Source organism: Ursus americanus, chromosome 26 (genome assembly GCF_024610735.1).
Source record: "Ursus americanus isolate L20-20 chromosome 26, mUrsAme1.1.p, whole genome shotgun sequence".
Lineage (NCBI taxonomy): Eukaryota > Metazoa > Chordata > Mammalia > Carnivora > Ursidae > Ursus > Ursus americanus.
The window spans coordinates 37880454-37897126 of record NC_142152.1 but is presented as its reverse complement, the minus strand read 5'-3'; positions in this window follow the sequence as shown (position 1 = coordinate 37897126).

Here is a 16673-nt window from a genome sequence, read left to right as displayed (position 1 = left end):
AGCTCTTGGCGCTTCCGCTCAGGCGTGGCCTACATGGTGTCCGCTCTCGTGGCGTTAACCAGAACCAGTGCCACGCCAGGCTCGAGGTCAGTGGGATGCGAGGCATCACCAGCTGGTGGCAGAGGAGGAGACGCGAGGCTGATGAAGGGTTGGGGCCAGTGATGCCAGCTACCACCCTCTTCCCCTGCAACCCCTTCACCACAGGTGTGGGTTCAAGGATGGGCACATGACCGAGCCAGGCCAACCGAGTCACGAGATTCATTTCTAAGCCTCTCTTTTAGGCCGAAGAGAAAGAGAAGCACTTACTCCTGTTGGCCTCGCTGAGAAGGCGGGTACGAGCCTGGAGCTCCGGGCAACGTCTTGGCGCCCCGTGAGGACAGCCTGCATGAAGACGGAGCTCTCCCGGGGACAAGATCAAGGCCGGGTCCTGACCTTACCTGGGGCCTGAGGCCACCCGTGGAGGAAGCCACCCTCGGTGTGTTTGGCTACAGGAATGGCTCAAGCCGTTTGAGCTGTCCTTCTGTCACTTGCCACCGAGAGTCCTGATGAAGAGCTCAATGTCCTCAGACCCTCTCCTCCATGACAGCAGCCGAACGTGTCTGAGGCTGTGCTTTGCATCTCTAACATGAGCTCTCAGGGATAGAGACCCACGGTGCATATTAGTCACCCTGAGTGTCTAACACACAGCTAAGTGCACGCTGGGGAGAGAAGCATTTACCGAGAATGTTCTCGGTGCCGGGCACTGTGCTGGGTGCTTTCACGTGACAGAGATCATCCCAACCTTTGAGGAAACCTGCAAGGGAAATATTACTGTCGAGATTCAAAACGGCTACACTCTGTCCGTGTCGCTCCGGAGTCAGTAACAGAGCTGGAGCTGTTGGGGGTACTGTCCCCTGGGGCTTCCGTTCCACCTCCTTGTGCTCCGACTCGGGGTTCTGGCTGTCGTAAAGGGTACGTGTCATCCTCCCAGGCTGACCTGCTGTGACCAGGGGCGATGAGACCAGCCAGGGCCAGTCTGGACTCTGGGGGCAGCAGGTGAGCCTCTTTGCCTTGACTTGGAACCCTAGGGCTTCCATCCTGATGCCCAGCCCAGGCTTGCCCCCTTGACCAAAGACCCCTGGTCCTCAAAAAGAGGCATGAAAGGCTGGATGCACCCAATTCAACCACTTCTAAAACCAGCCCATCTTCGGGCCAGCCTTCCACACTTCATCCTGCAGGCCTACGGGGCCGAAACAACCTCCGGTCCAAATTCTAAGCCTGTGCCAAACGCCCAGACCGCTGTTCCCAGGCTGTCTCAAGTCCTCTGCCTTCCTCGAACTCCCTGTCCCCAGCCTCCAACCCTCCTACCCCGAGATTATTAAATATAACTCCCATTTGCAGGAAATATGCAAAAACTGTTTATCTTTGGAAACTAAAATATATGAAACTGAGTCATCAGGCAAATTATATGCATCAGTAAGTGATAAATGTTCAGGGCCAGCAATCCTGAAATAGCGCGTGAAAGCCTTTTCGCTACTCCTCTTTCTGCCTACAGAGCACTTTCGAGCACAGTCCATCCCTGGCAGTACAAAGCCACGGCCCATGGAGCCTTTCATGCGGCCCCTGCCTGCTCAGAGGGATCCTGGGGGGCTCCCGGGCCAGGGAAAGCCCATGGACCATGGTCCCAGCCCCCCCTTCTCTCCACCCCAGGGCAAGACTGTCAGGATGTCTCTTTGCTCCAGTTGCAACCCAAGACCCCTACAGCCTGGCCCCATGGGACTAGAAAGAAGTCCAGTCAATGTTCTTCTTGACGTTCCCTTGGTTCGCCGGCCCCAGGGGCCCCCGACAGCAACTCCTCATACAGTATAGCCACCCTCAACCGCCCAGGGAACGACCCTGTCTGCCAGCGCTCGCCCTCATTGAGGCCCCCAGAGGGACAACCGCTCCTGGCACTTGCCGTCCCATGCAGGGCCATCATGTGCCCTTTCTCATCCCACAGATACACACAACCTGTGCTTCCTTCCCCCCCCCCACCCCTCACACACCTGCCGACCATGCACTCACCCCTGCAGGTAAAACGTGAGGCCCCTGGGCTACAGGGGACCAGATAGCAGGAGCCCCGAATTCAGGCCCTAACTCTCCCCGACTGGCCACCTGCTCTTAGACTTCTCCAAGCTGTTTTATCTATAATCTGAGACCGGCTGGTCTAAGATCCCTGTGGTTCCATGACTGATTTTCTCATTCTAACCAACTGGATAATCCAGCCACTAATACAGACGTTTGTTCATTCATTCAACAAACACCAGCCAGGCATCTCCTGTGTGCCCCATGCTGGGCCAGGCCTGGTGGTGCTGCGGGTGCGACAAGGTCCCACGGGGAGCTGCTTGCTGTCTAGGACCTATAGCACTCCCTGGTGACTTTCAGCTCAATTCGGAGTCACCGTCTGCCCTCTCAGCCCTGCACTGGCCACCGCTCCAGGCCTCGACCTTTCTTGGCTTGCTTTCTGCACGGAGGTCCTGACTTCAGTGTCCCACAATGGTGAGGATCTCTGCAGGTCTGAGCTCCCATCCAGAGGCCCCCACTTCCCTGTGCCTCCGCTTTCTCACAAGAAAATGGGAATAATGAAGACTCTCCCAGGGCCGCCGCAGAACGCAGGAGATCACGCCTTGTGTTTTGCATAAAGTCGGCAGGTGCGGAGCATTGCGGTTGAGGTCCTCGCTGAAGGGAGCCCCTCCTCACTGCCCCCAGCGCTGGCAACCGTGTCATGCCGCCCCGAGACTGCTCTGGGCTCCCCAGCTCAGCTGTGGCGTCTCTCTTACCCTCGCTGCCAGGGCCCAGGACGGCCTCATTCTGTCTCTGCTGCCCTCCCAGTCCCCTCCCGAGCCTGAGCTCTGTCTTTGGCCTTGGTCGTCCTCATCTGGAAACATGGCCTCATCCGATGCCATACCTCACCCAGCTCAGGGCCTCCACAGAACCCATCGTACAGGGCAGGGTTTCGTGCCTGCAAAACTCGTCTTCCGCAAACGCAGAAAGCCACTCTTCCCCGTGCAGGACCAGCCGGAACGATCTGGGCTGCCAATGACAGAAACGTGGCCGCACATACGAAAGGCCCGGAGACGGCACCAGCTTCACACCCGGCTGGTCCGTGGACGGGCTTCCGTGTCGAGGGGATTGGGAACCTTAGACGGATCACAACTCACAAAGCCGAGGCCGGTGGAGGAGGCGGACCCTGAACAAATCAGAACCTGCCAGCAGGGAGAGACGAGGAGGAGACTCCGGGCAGGCCGCGCGAGTATCGGCCACACCTGCTCACACCGGAGCTCTGAGTGTGAACGTCTTCATCCACTGGCGAAGCATCTCGGCATCGCCTCATGACTTGGGAAGATGAGTAATAACAATGGGTAAAACCTTGGTTGGAGAGAAGGCTTCAGACCCCAGAGCCATGGGCTCACATCAGCTCAGAAGGAAGCAGCTTTACCCCCCACAGCTCCAGTCACCCTCTTTGTCTGGCAAAGTTGTTGTCCTGAAAAATGTCTGGGACAATCTCCATGAATCCTTCTCTCCTCCAGCCTAGGCACTACACCGGACCTGGAGTCGCCCGGGAGGGCGAGGCCTTCCAGGATCCCCTCCCCCCACCCAAATTGCTCCTGGCGTCTGATTGATCCCCCAATGACTCACTCTCAGCCGCATGTCCCTGACTGAGGTCCACTGTCTGTCCCCTTAAGACTGGCTCTTGCACGGACCTCGCTGGAATTCCAGCGTCAGCTGGTGGGACAGGCTTGGCTCTACAGCCGCAGGGACTGGGCAGGGATGCACAGCCCAGCCTTAGCCCAGGACCCACCCCCTGGCCTCCGTGAACCAGCACAGGCCCCATGCCACGGCCAGCAGCTCCCGCACCTGCCAGCTAAGGCCCTCATTCTGCAGCCGTCACCCAGAGAACAATCTGGGCGGCTCCAGGGCTCGGCACCCAGTCAGGACCCAGGACACATGGGTCGTCATGGTTACTCAAGCAGCAGTATCCCAAGGGCCAATGTGGATAGCAGTCGAGCTGTGCTCCCAACAGGACCTGCTCAAGGCGTGGTCTCGGAGGTGAGTGAGAAGGTAGAAGTGAGGCCAGGAGTCAGTTGGGAGCGGGGAGACCAGGCCCCAGGCTGTCCTGGTTTCCGGCCATAAGAGGACAGGTGCACCCTCCTCAGAACCGCGTTACAGCCCTGGCCGCTGGCACTCTGTGGCTCTGTCCTTCTGGAAACACTGTCCCCCTCCCCCGTACAGGGGCTGACCCTGAGTGGCCACATCTTGTGGGGCCCACCCTCGCCCAGGAAAGACACATGGGTGGCTGAGCCACAGACTCTGCCCCGCCCCCCAGGATATGGAAACTGAGGCATAGTGGTGCCAAGACTTGGGGGTGGGGGGACTGTAGCAAGTCGAGTAAGGACAAGCCCCCACCTCCTGCTGCCCAGGTCCCCATGGCTGCCCTTGTTCCTGCTCTTCCTGAGCCAGCACCTCCCCCCGTTGCACCAAACACCCCCTTTTGGCAGTAAGAACTCTTCTGTTGGGTAAGCCAGGCAGAGTCTGTGTCTGCTACCCAAAGAATCTGCAGAAACACGGGGGCCTTAGCCACACCCTCACAGTACAGGTGAGAAAACTGAGACCCAGGAGGCCACGGGACTTCTCGGTACCACCCCTCCCTCCCTAACATTCCCTAAGTCACGCGGGACTTGGCACCTTCCCGGCCTCCTTGGCTCTGGCCTCGGCGGCCCTCACGCTGCGGGAGGAGGGCAGGGCCCGACCTGGCTCCTCAGCCAGCCTGGGAGGACGCAGAGCCTGAGGGGAAGGACACGGTCTGGCCACCTCTCGTCCCCTCCCCTGAGCCCTGGCATAGGGGCTTTCCGAGCCGCCGGGGAGAGACCCTCCGCGTGCCAACACACCTCCTGCCCCAGCCACGTCCCGGGGGGGACGAGAGCTGTAACACCCCCAGATACAGAACCCGTGGAGAAGCCGGGAAATGGCTTCTGGTGTGTTTACTGCTCCCTTAGCCGGAAGGAGAGATGCTGCTTTCAGTAGTCCATAAACTCCTGGCAAAGTTGGGTTTTCCATGGTTTGCTGAACTCCTGAACACAGATGTCCCATTTGTGTTTCATTAGCACATCAGCCGCTCTGCGGCTCTCGACCTCTGCACCGGGCAATAATTACCTGGCTCGGGCCCATCCCCTCACCAGCTGGCTGGGGACCTGCTCTGCCCGACCAGGGCTGTGTCTGCTGTCAGCCCTTTCCAGGCAACGGACTTCGTCATCACCCCCGTCCCAGCTGGGCCTGTGCTGGGGAGGGGGAGGGGGTCCTGCGGACTTGAGCAGACACCTCCAGAGGGAGAAGAGCCTTCCAGAGCCCAGCCACCCTGGGGCGGGCCAAAGGAGGAGGAAGAAGGGGAGGAGGGTGGGAAGGGAGAGGAGGGAAGCCAGAGAGACTGGTCAGGAAGAAGGCTGGAGGAGGAGCGGGGGCGGGCCAGTAGGTGGGGGGAGGGGAAGGACAAGAAATGGTGACCGGTGGAGGCCTGGCAGGCAGGGTGCAGCCTGGATCCCGGCTTCAGGCCTGTTGGTGGCTGCTGATGCGCCCACGCAGCCTGGCAGTCTCAGGGCCGCGGACGTGCAGGGGAGCCCCTGGAGGGACTTCAGCCAAATTTCAAGGGCAGGGCAGGGCTGCCCTGAGCTGACAAACCTGGGCGTGGATGAGGAGGGTCAGGGCACCCCACCTCCACCTTCTCTGCCTCCCAGGCTCCACTTTGGGGGCTTACAGGAAGCCTCCAAGGAGCAGGGGATCGGGTCTCGGCCCTGAGCCGGCTCGCTGCCTGAGGCTCATGTGTGATCGGTGGGGATTTGCTGAGAAGCTAATGCAACTTCAGCTTCGGGCCCCTCACTTGCCCAGGCCCCTTCCATGGTCCTGAGCCCGAAACAGAACACATAGTTTTGTGAGAGGACACCCTGCATTGCATAAGCTCCAGACCCAATCCCCCCCGCCAAAACCTGGATCTGCCCGGGTACAAAGTTTCTACACATTTACATTCACACTGAGGTCTGGGTTCCGGACACTGAAATCAAGAGTAAGTCTCAGGGGGGACTGGCAGAGGCTAAGTCTTAAAATCAGAAAATCAGCATTGGACACAGGATCCCACATCTGAGGGCAGGGAGGGCAACGGGAAGGGAGGGTCGACGTTCGTTAAGCGCCTAATGTGTGCACCACTGCGCTAAGCTCTTGAAATCATGATCTTACTCGATCTTCCCAAGAATCTGAGAGAAGCCGTCCTCCCATCTGGCAGGTGAGAAGTCTGGGTGCCAAAGGCGTGAGCGGTCCCAGAGTGGAGCTAGGACCCCACATCAGGTGCACGGGCTTTGCCTACACAGCGTGGGCTCGAATGTGCACAGGAGCTGGGGGGAGGCCCAGGAACCCGTATGATCCATTGAAACTGCTGGCGTCGATGACCCTGAAACTCTTCTCATGTGACTAGTACCTGGAAATTACCTGCACGGTAGACTTCATGACCAATGACAACCTGTCAGATGTCTCTGGTAGTCTCTTTAGACTTTGGGGTTTCTTACTATATAAAAGTGTATTCAGAGTTGCTTCTTGAACAACACAGAGATTAGGGACACCGACCCCTCCTCCCAGTCCAAAATCTGAGTATGACTATAACTTTCACTCCCCAAAAACTGCACTACTTAAAGCCGACTGTTGACCAGAAGCTTTGCCGACATAAACAGTGGATATTAACATACGTTCTGTGTATGTGTTATATACTATATTCTAACAGAAAGGTAAGCTAGAGAAAAATGATGTCATTAAGAAAATCACAGGGAAGGGGGCGCCCGGGTGGCTCAGTTGGTTTAAGCGTCCAGCTCTCGATTTGGGCTCAGGTCATGGTCTCAGGGTCGGGCTCCGCACTGGGTGTGGAGCCTGCTTAGGATTCTCCCTCGGCCCCTCTCCCCGCTCGTGCACGTGCACGTGTGCTCTCTCTCTAAATATATAAATAATAAGAATAAATACATATGAAAGACAAGAAAATTGTAAGGAAGAGAAAATAATACATAAGAAAGAAAGAAAAGAAAATCACAAGGAAGAGAAAACGCGTTCAACAGTGCTGTGTTGTATTTGTTGGAAGAAATCTGGGTATAAGCAGACCCCGCTGTTCAAACCCTGTTTGAGGGTCAGCTGTCCATCCACAAATTCAGTTTCACTTGTGATCTTGCCAGCCTTGATAACGCATATCCCCATGAGTTCGTCGACCCTCAGTCCTCCCTCCAGGAGGCAGGCTTTCAAGCACATAGCCAACATCAGCCAGGAGAGGAGAGAGAAGAAACAACCTAGCCAACGGTGACCAATTTCACATTTTGGCCGCCTCCCAGAAGTTGGCTGTGACGTCCTGAAGTCCTGTGTTAGAACGGGCCTCTGGGCTTGGCAGCTGACGTCGGTTAGCAGGGCCTGCCCCAGACACAGGGAAGCGCGTTACTCGTCAGCCCCTGGAAAAGCAGAGGTAAACCAGAAGGACAACGCTCCAGCCCCAAGGATGAGTCTGGGCTTGGGCTCTGTGACCAGACTCGACTGCCCTTTGCTGTAAAGGAGCTGGACTCCTCTCACCCCGAAGAGCTTCTGGGATTCCAGGTGCCCTGTTAGCCGGGGTGGCCACGGCCAGCGGTGAGTGATGCCTGGCAGGGATGAAGACAGAGGTTCAGCCTTGGACAGCCGGGCAGTTGGCCTCACCGCTGGGTCAAGAAGTCAGCCGGCCCACCCTGCCCTAGAGCAGGGGAGGCTCAGCCCCAAGCCCTGCCCGGGGAAGATCCACGTTCGCCTCTGTCTCCATCTGCCCAGTCCCTGGGTCATCTCACAGAAGCCCCCTTGGCTCTATGGGCATCTATCTAGATGTTGAAAGCAGTGCTTCCCCTTAATTTCCACAAGAAAACACTCACCGAGTGAGGCCTTTGTGTAAGTGAGGGATTCTACCCAAATCAGGGGCTGCGAGGGATCCCAGCAGCAGGGAAAGAACTAGAGGTCCTGCGGGGGGAGAGGGGGCCTCCTGTGCTCGGGGACCACTGTCTTCCCAGGGCTGGAATCAGGGTGAGGCAAACAGGGTACTCGCCTTGGGCACAGAATTGAAGGGGGTGCCCCAAAATCAAGATAAGTAATATTTTTTTAATTTTTTTTATTATATTATGTTAGTCACCATACAGTACATCCCTGGTTTCTGATGCAAGATAAGTGATATTTTAATGCAAAAAGTATTGGGGGGAAAAAATCCATCATGAACAAAAATCAACATTTTAAACAGAGACAGGATCATTCTTACTGATTTTTCCTTTTGCCTCAGGCACCAATATGGCTCTGCATGGTTGATCCTGGCTTTGAAGTTTTGTTCATCACGGTTTTTTTCCAGCAATTTTGAGTTTTAAAATAGGGCATTAAAATACTATTTCTTTTGCTTACCGAGATTTGGAGGCCCCCCTTGCACTCTGTGCCTGGGGCCAGTGCCTCCTTCCCGCCTCTCAGGAGCACCCACACTTTCTTCCTCCCATTTTTTTCAGGGGCAGCTGAGCGCCTTCCCTCCCAAACTCTGCTCCATCTCCCAAGACCTGAAACTTCGCCGTTGCTCTTGGCAAAGGGCCACCCTCTTGAGACAGGAGCGAGGGAGTCAACGCAGGAGGGAAATCCCGCGGAGGTGAGGCTCCTTGCACACCAAGAGAGCTGTTCTCCCAGTTCCTCTGTGGACAGAAGCGTCCCCACGCTCCTGGAAAAGGCTGCGAGGGCAGATGGATTGGGTGAGCTGTCCTGAGAATTGAACTAAAAACCAGAGGCCAGTCGACAGGAAGGTGAGGTCCGGTTTGCATGGCTACAGGGGGGAGCTGGAAGGGGAGGTCGCGTCTCCACAGCCTGTCCTCTGGCCGGGTCCTGACGCTGGACAGATTTCCTCTGCATCTCAGGTGGGTACTGCACCCTCTGGATGCTACAGAAGCCAAGGCTGGTCTGGAGCAGGAAGACGGGTGATGAACCTCGTCTTGCCTCTGGCTCTGGGACTTGGCGGATTCCCCCACGGCTCCCACCGCCCCTCTGCTCTTCCTGCTCCCCCGCCCCCGCTGTGGGGGGCAGCCTGAGAGCCCCAAGGAGGAGTCCTGGTGTCCATGCTTCTGCAGCTTGGGCCCCACAGACCAAGAGAAAACAGGAGGCCCCATCTGGCACTGGGAGGACGCTGGTTGGGCCTGGAATGGTAGGGAGGCCTGCTGGGGCTTGGAGAGGAGCCACTGGGGTCAAAGCCTGCACGGAGCCAGGCCCGGTGTCCCGAGAAGTACTGTCCATTAGTGCTCTCGAGAGCAGTGTGGACCAGGCACACGGCCGCCTCATCGTGGGGGTGACCATTCCCACTTCTTAGCAGAGGAAACAGAGCAAAACCTGGGCCGAAGAACCCAGGCTCCAAACCCTTCTGGGCCAGCGCCCACAGAGCAGAAGAAGAGCTGGGGGTCCTAGTGTATTGCATAAGCACAGACCGCCCTCCCAGGGGGTGGGCCGAGCCCGAGGTCCCAAGTCCCTTCCAAAGAGGGAGAAGGGGCCGGCTGTCCAGGGGCTTCCACGGTGCTAGGGAGAGGACTTCACGGCATGCAGGCCTGGGGTGGAGTCTGATCTCTGCTGCTTACGAGCTGCACGAGCTCGGGCAGTGAGCCTACCTGCGTGCCTCCGTGTGCCCCCCTGGAAAACGAGGGTCGGGGTGCCCACGTCAGAGCACTGAGGAGCCTCCACATGTGAAGTGCAGAGGGCAGTGGCTGCACGTGGCGAGGACTCTGTGCCAACCGCACCGAGGAGCGTCACCAAGGGGTACGAAAGGCTGGTCTCGTCGTTATAGTTAATTTCCACGATGACTCGTTGTTGCGGCCACCCAGGGTGCGTTACATTGTTAGAACAGTCCAAACCAAGACACGCTGACCCTTCCGCCTTTCAGAAGCCATTATCCCGGGTGAAGGAAGGGACAGTGAGGCTCGGAAGGCTGGGAGGACCAGGCCACCGCAATCCCAGTCATGGGCGGAGGGGAGCTCATGGGAGGACCGTTCACCCATGGTGCTCCTCTTGGACTTGTTCTGAGATCGTGAAGTCCTAACCCAGGGCCAACAGTCTTTGAAACATGACCCAGAACCAAGAACGGGGCAAGAAAATGGGACTAGAGAACACAGTGCGCTGAGGATGTGGGGGGCTAGGGCAAGGCCACGTCCACAGCAAGCAAAGCCGCCTATGAGCCTGAAGGGTCCCGGACTCTGCAACCAGCCTGAGCCACTGAAGACATTACAGGCTCTTCCTCACCCACATGGCAGGTTCCTGGACACCCGGGAGATGTGTCAGGGCTTGAGCCATGAACCGGCAAGGCAACCCAAATTGCCCAGCACCGGGAACACGGGCTCTGCCCTTTTCCAGCTCTGCCCCCTGGCGGGACGTTTCACCAACCCAAGCCGGGTTTTCTCTTCTGCAAAATGAGAGAAACGAAACCCATCTTATAGGACCCTTGCAAAGGTTAGGAAAATATACATACCCAGCTAGGAATGCTTAGAGACTAAGTAACGTGCGCAAGATTCCACAGCGGGTCGGGGAGGACAGAACACAGGCGTCCCCTCCCCGCCCAGTGTCCGCCCACTAGGCCACCCTGCGCTCTGTGGTGTGACAATGCTGCCGCTTTACTCCTCTGCTTGCACGGAAGTCACAAACTGGTGGTCTCAGAGACAGCTGGTCTTCACTGCATTTAAATTGTTTTGTTTTGTTGCCAGTAGTTGTTTTTTTTTTTTTAAATGGGAAATATCACATAAAAACATGGGTGTCCACCTTCCCCCAAGAGATCATAACCTCTACGACGCAGAGCCTGATTCCCATGTGGTGACACCTGGCAGGCCCTGAGAGGCCGTCGCCCCCCTCTGGGCAGGTCACAGGCACGATTTTGCCACGCCCCTCTATGTACAACTTACACCAGGACTGCTCCCCACGCCCCCCCCCCATTTCCTTTGCCTTCTGGCCCCAGGAGCATTTGGACACAGGGGAGGCAGCCTTTGGCAGGGAAAGGCCCTTGCGTGCAGAGAAGGAGTTAGGCCTCTCAACAGCACAGCCGATGAAAATTGCAAAACATCCCTTGAAATGTGTACACGGTGATTAGCAGGCTGGAGACATGATTTATGAAGAAGGATGAACACAGGAAATGTGCCGAGCTTGGCTGAACAGTGACGTGGCCAGAGATGCGCTCTGACCACGGGCCTCGGGAAGGAGCGGAGTCATTAGCAGAGCCTGAGGGGACAACTCAGAGACGCAGAAACCGAGCCACCGAAATTTTCAGCTGAATTATCAGGAAACTATCCCTGGAGTTGTGAAAGCCTGGGCAGAGGGAAGAGTCATTGCAGAGAGGTAGGGAAATGCCTTTCCTGTTTCTGCCTGACTTTTCTCAAAAGAGGACACCAGGTCATTCCGAGGGCAGAGGGGAAGCAGCTCTCCCACAGAGAAGCTCTGTGGACTGGAGGAAGTGGCCCCAGGAGGGATCTGACCAGGCTTCAGGCTTTAGCACCCAAAAGTCAGTGTCACCAGGGCCTGGCCTGCCCCAGGATCAGGGATGGTTATCAAAACATTGTCATGGGATCCTGGTTTTGGAAAAGCAACCTAGTGGGTGTTTTAATCAAGACTCTTTCCAGTTGCAACAAAAACCCAATTCAGTCTGGTTCATGTAAAAAGTAAAATTACTGGCTTCCATAAATGATCATTTCAGGGGTAGTACTGCTTCAGGCATGGTTGGATCTAGGGGTTCAATGGATGCCATCAGGACCTGGTCTCGCTCCATCTTCAAACTCTGCTTTCTTCTATGTTGGCTTCCTTGTCAGGCAGACTCTCCCCTGTGGAAGTGAGTTGGGGACCACCAGCTCCGGGCTCACATCCTGGAGGTGTCAGGGGAAAGAAAGCACACTCCTTTCTCATGAATCCCAGCAGACATCCTGCAATCAATTTGTACTGAAACAATGTTGGGTCATGTGCCCATCCCCACAGTAACCAACCAGACTGATCTGGGGGTGTAACGCCATGACTGGCTACCCAGCACCCTGAACCCATCATGGACCGGAGTTGGGATACGGTCAGCCCCTCTCAATCCAGATGAGCTGCCTGTGGAAGAGGGATTCTCCGTAGGACAATTCACGTTCTGTTTCCAGAAGTGGGAGGAATGGACTTGAGAAGGCAGAAGCACACAGTAGGGCAGCAGGGCACAGAGGGCAGGGGACGGGATCCACAACAAGGCAGCCTCTGGGGGCCTACCCGAGCCACCACGGAGGCTCCTGGGGCACCCTGGAATTTGGGAATACCACCCTGGGGCTGCCCCAGGTCTCACGATGCACTCCATCAACCACTGGGACAGTTCACATTCCAGTCACTTGGTGCGGCTGCCTTGGGTTCTGAGTGAAACTGCAGCTTGAAGAAGTCAATGCCCGCAGCCTAGAGGGGCCTGAGGAAGCTGGGGTGCAGGGGCTCAGCATTCACTTCCCAAGGCACCCCCAGTGTCCCCCACCCCTTCCCAGGTAGCTGTCAGCCTCCGCCTCGGGAAGGATGAATTCCCTTCTTGCCAATGACCAGCTTAGGTATGGGTATGTGGTTTTAGCCAATGAGAGGCGAGGGAAGCTGGACAGGGAAAGGTGACTGGCCTTCTGGAAAAGGATGTCCTTGCTGACCCCCCCCCAAAAAAAATCTCATTTGAAGAAAGAGTCCCTTTCCCACCTTTGGCCTTCATCGCGTCTGGACGCCATGCCTGGGCTGCAGGGCAGCCAGTGCCCGCTGCAAGGGGAGGCAGGCCGGGCAGAGCCACTGGGCTGAGAGTGGCCGGGAAGGTCGTGGTCCCTTGGCGATACAGCGCAGGGGCTGAATTAGCCAACCTGGGGCTGCCACCGCGGGGGGCGGGGGGGGGGGGAAAGGAGGGATCTGTCACGTGACTGAGTCCGAGTCCTTGCTTTTGAAGATCACTGAGCTGGGGTTTTGTTCCCTCCAGCTGAAAGCAGCCTACCAGATCCAGGACCTATGGCAACTTGACTCAGAGCGGGAGGGGACATGTGAGGCCCAGGAAGGATGGGCACCCCAGGCCCCGCTCAGCTCACAGGCATCCTGGCCACTGTCCCCAGCTCCTCCGGTCCCTGGCGGCGTGTCTTACCGAGGATGCCTTGCAGTGCTCAGGGGAAAAATCTATGTTTTCTATCTCTTCTGGGCCCCAAAGGAAATTTTTTCCTAAGTCACTTCCTTGCTCTGGTTTAAATCAGCCTCCCTCAGAAAGGCCGGGGACGCTTCTTTTGTATGTGGTCAAAAAAAAAAAAAAAAAAAAAAAGCTCTCACCTCGCTGTCCATCCATAGGAGCAATTAAATTCATTCAGCGGCAGCCCCGTGATGGCGTGCGAGGCGGCCACAGCGATGTGGGAAGACGCAGGGGGGCTTTGCACGCACCGCGGCAAAGGGAAAAGAAGAGACAAAACTGTAGGTACAGCACGATCCCAATTGCATAGACATATACTGAATACACGCCCGTAGGAAAAAAGACTGGCAGGAAATCCAACAATGTCTCGCCCTGGGTGGTAGAACTGGGGTGATATTTGTTTTCGACTTTATAGCTCTACCTAGTTTTCAAATTTTCGTCAGCAAGCATGTATCACGATCAGAACCCCCAAACCAGTGAAACATTCAAAGTACTTGGCAGCACTCGGAGAAAGCACCGGAAGGAGAGAAAAGTCTTCTGTTTTCCCCGCAAGGTCCGGGGCTCCCAGCACCCCCAGGTCCCACATCAGACCAGTGGGGGGGGAGGGCGTCCATCCGGGACCTGCTGGGGAGTGCAAGGCCCGCCCTGCTGCATACAAAGGGGAAAGTGAGAAGCCTGCGTTCCTGGGCCCAAGGAGCCTGCATCACATTCACCTCCCACCACGATCCAGGGAGTTCTCTCCCCGGAACCCAGAGGCAGCAAAGCCCCCAGAAATGAGCCAGCTGCAGGGCGGACCCTGCAGAGGCCGAGTCCCCGGGAGCCTCTCACACTCGGGGAGTCTGGCACGTGCGAGGTTAATTCTCTTATCAAAACTGTACAAAATCCTAATTTTGCAGAGTGGCAATTTGGGGGGAAAAAAAAACCCAGCAATGGGAAAATGTTGGTTATGCAGCACTAGACATTCAGTTCTCAGGGGATCAATTATAAAAACACTCATTCAGCTATTTCTATTCAAATGAACACCTGAAGAGGGGGCCTCAATGGTTTTAAAAGTGTGTGGATATTACTGGATAAATGTTAGTCCAATAAAAGAGATCATCATCCGCTATTTGTGTACATTTAAGTTGACACTAAAAAGATCTTTGTGGAGGATCGCTGTGGCTGCTGCTTTTTCTGCACGCATCTTTTTATCTCCTATTCCCTTAACACTTTAGGGACTGAAGGAAAGAGACCAAATGCGGCTGGTCATGGGCTTCCCTGTTTTCTCCTTTTTCTTGCCCCCCCACCCCATGATTAAAGGGACACGGGTGCTGGGAAGGCCACACCTGACGTGGGGAGCCGAGGGGTCTCACACTGATGAATATGTGATGTCCTGCTTGGAGGCGCAGTCACGAACTCATAATAAGAATTCACGAGTCTGTGTTTGAAAACAGACATTTGCATTTGCCCTGCGGTCACAGTACACGGACCATTCTTATTCAAAAATTTATTTTTCTTCGTTTTTTAAGGCCTGGAAATATTCCGTGCCCTCACTCCCCACCAACAGCCATACACACGCCCTTCTTTCTGTGTTCTTTTTAAACAGAAATTAAGAGAAGGGAGCCCGGAGCCCCGCAGCCCCTTCCCCTGCAGCCACTGGACCTGGGGGAGGGCCCCCCAGCTCCCAGAGACAGCCCCCCAAAAAACCTGGTTCCAGGGGGTATTTGTGTGTCCGGGATGAAATGCAGAATTAAAAAGAAGAGGAGCACAACAAACGGGGGCAGGCATGTTGGGGCTCAGCAGACCCCCAAGTGGGCGGGCTTCCCTGGGCACCTGCATGCACCTGCCCGGTGGGCAGGGAGCTGTGCCTGGGGTGCCGGCTGGCGGCTGGCATCTCCCGGCCAGCGCAGGACAGAAAATGTGGTTTCTGGGGTGAATTCCTTGAAAAACTGCAGTCACCTGGTCATTTCTGAAAAACGGATGTTTCAGAAGAGGTCTTTTACAGCCTGAAGCGCGAAGTTGCTGCGGTGTGTGAGGGGGGCGGGGTCGCCCTCTGAGGTACCAGGAACCGGGGAGGTGGGGGAGCACCCCTCTTTACTAGGGTCTCTCCTCCCTTGCTGGCTGCTCAATAAAGGGAAACGCGCTCGATCTCTGCAGCTCAGGGCCCCAGGTCCCCAAGGCCTCCGCGCGTCCCGACCGCGTAGACGCGGCCCCGCGGCCGCCCGCGCTGACCACATGGACGCGGCTGCCTGCCGCCCCCGCCCCGAGTGGCCGGCCTGCCCCGTTTCCACCACTCTTGCCCCAGAGGTCGGGCGAGGCCGAAGCAGACCCCACAAGCCCCGCGGGGGGCGCCTTCCCCCCTGGGCACCGCGCGCGCACGCGAGGCGGCCTCCGGGGGCCCATCCGCTTCCCGGGGGCTGCGGCTCAAGGGACGCCGCGCTTCCGGGCCCCTAGCCGAGTCGCTGGTGGCGGAGCCCGCAGACCGGGAGCGAGCAGGTTCCTTTGTGGTGGCCTTGGGGCGGCAGAGCCGAGCCCCCATTGCAGGGCTAACAGTGACACCTGCAGTTTAACGTACCGCATGTCACGCTGGCGGAAGCGGCGCCTCGGGCCACCCCTCGACCAGCCACGGGGCCAAACAGGCCAGGCTGGCCAGGGCTCCCCACAGAAGGGGTGAGGCGGCTCAGTTCTCTGGCCTGCTGAAGGAGCCAGGGAGGCTGGACACCCACCTGCTGCCCCCCCCCCCCGGTCCCCCCCCCCCCGCCCCGTTTCCCAGTTCGGCCCCTCCAGAACCCAGGATGGTGCTTCTGCTCTGCCCAGTGTGCCAGCAAGCAGCCCTCTGCCACCCACCAGGGCAGCCAAGGCCAGGGTACTTGCTGGGCAGGGCAGCAACAGCAGCCAAATACCCATTTCGCAGATAAGGACACTGAGGATCACAGAGGGGAAAGGCTTGGTCAAGGTCACCCAGAGGACTGATCCCTAAGCCTCTGACCACAGAGCAGTGCTCAGGACCTCCGAGGGCCCCTCAGCTTTCGACCAGGCCACCTGTCCTTCCTGGCGTGCCCACCACGGGAAAATGCACATGGAGCTCTGTCAGAGGTCATCTCTCTGCCACCATCCACTGTCCACCCTCTAGGCCCCCATGCACGCATGCCCGCGTGAGGACGGCAGGTCCCAGTCGAACGAATCACTTCTCGGAATCCAGCGCCTGGTCCTGAGGCTGGCTTCTAGAGCCCCGGCTCCACTTCCTCCCTTACGCTCCCTTGCAAAAGTCTGAGCCAGGACTCGGGGAGCTGGGAATGAAAATGAAGCGTCGCGAAGATTTCTTTATAACTTTTCTCAATATTCTGCTGATTGCTAGCTCGGTAGCAGATGTGGTATGCTTAATGATGCATAGACAAGAAGCAGCCCCTAATCCCTAAATGAACTTCTTATCTCTAAATATATACAGGGGAAGCTATATAAACTCCATTAGCCCCTCCGCTCTTCC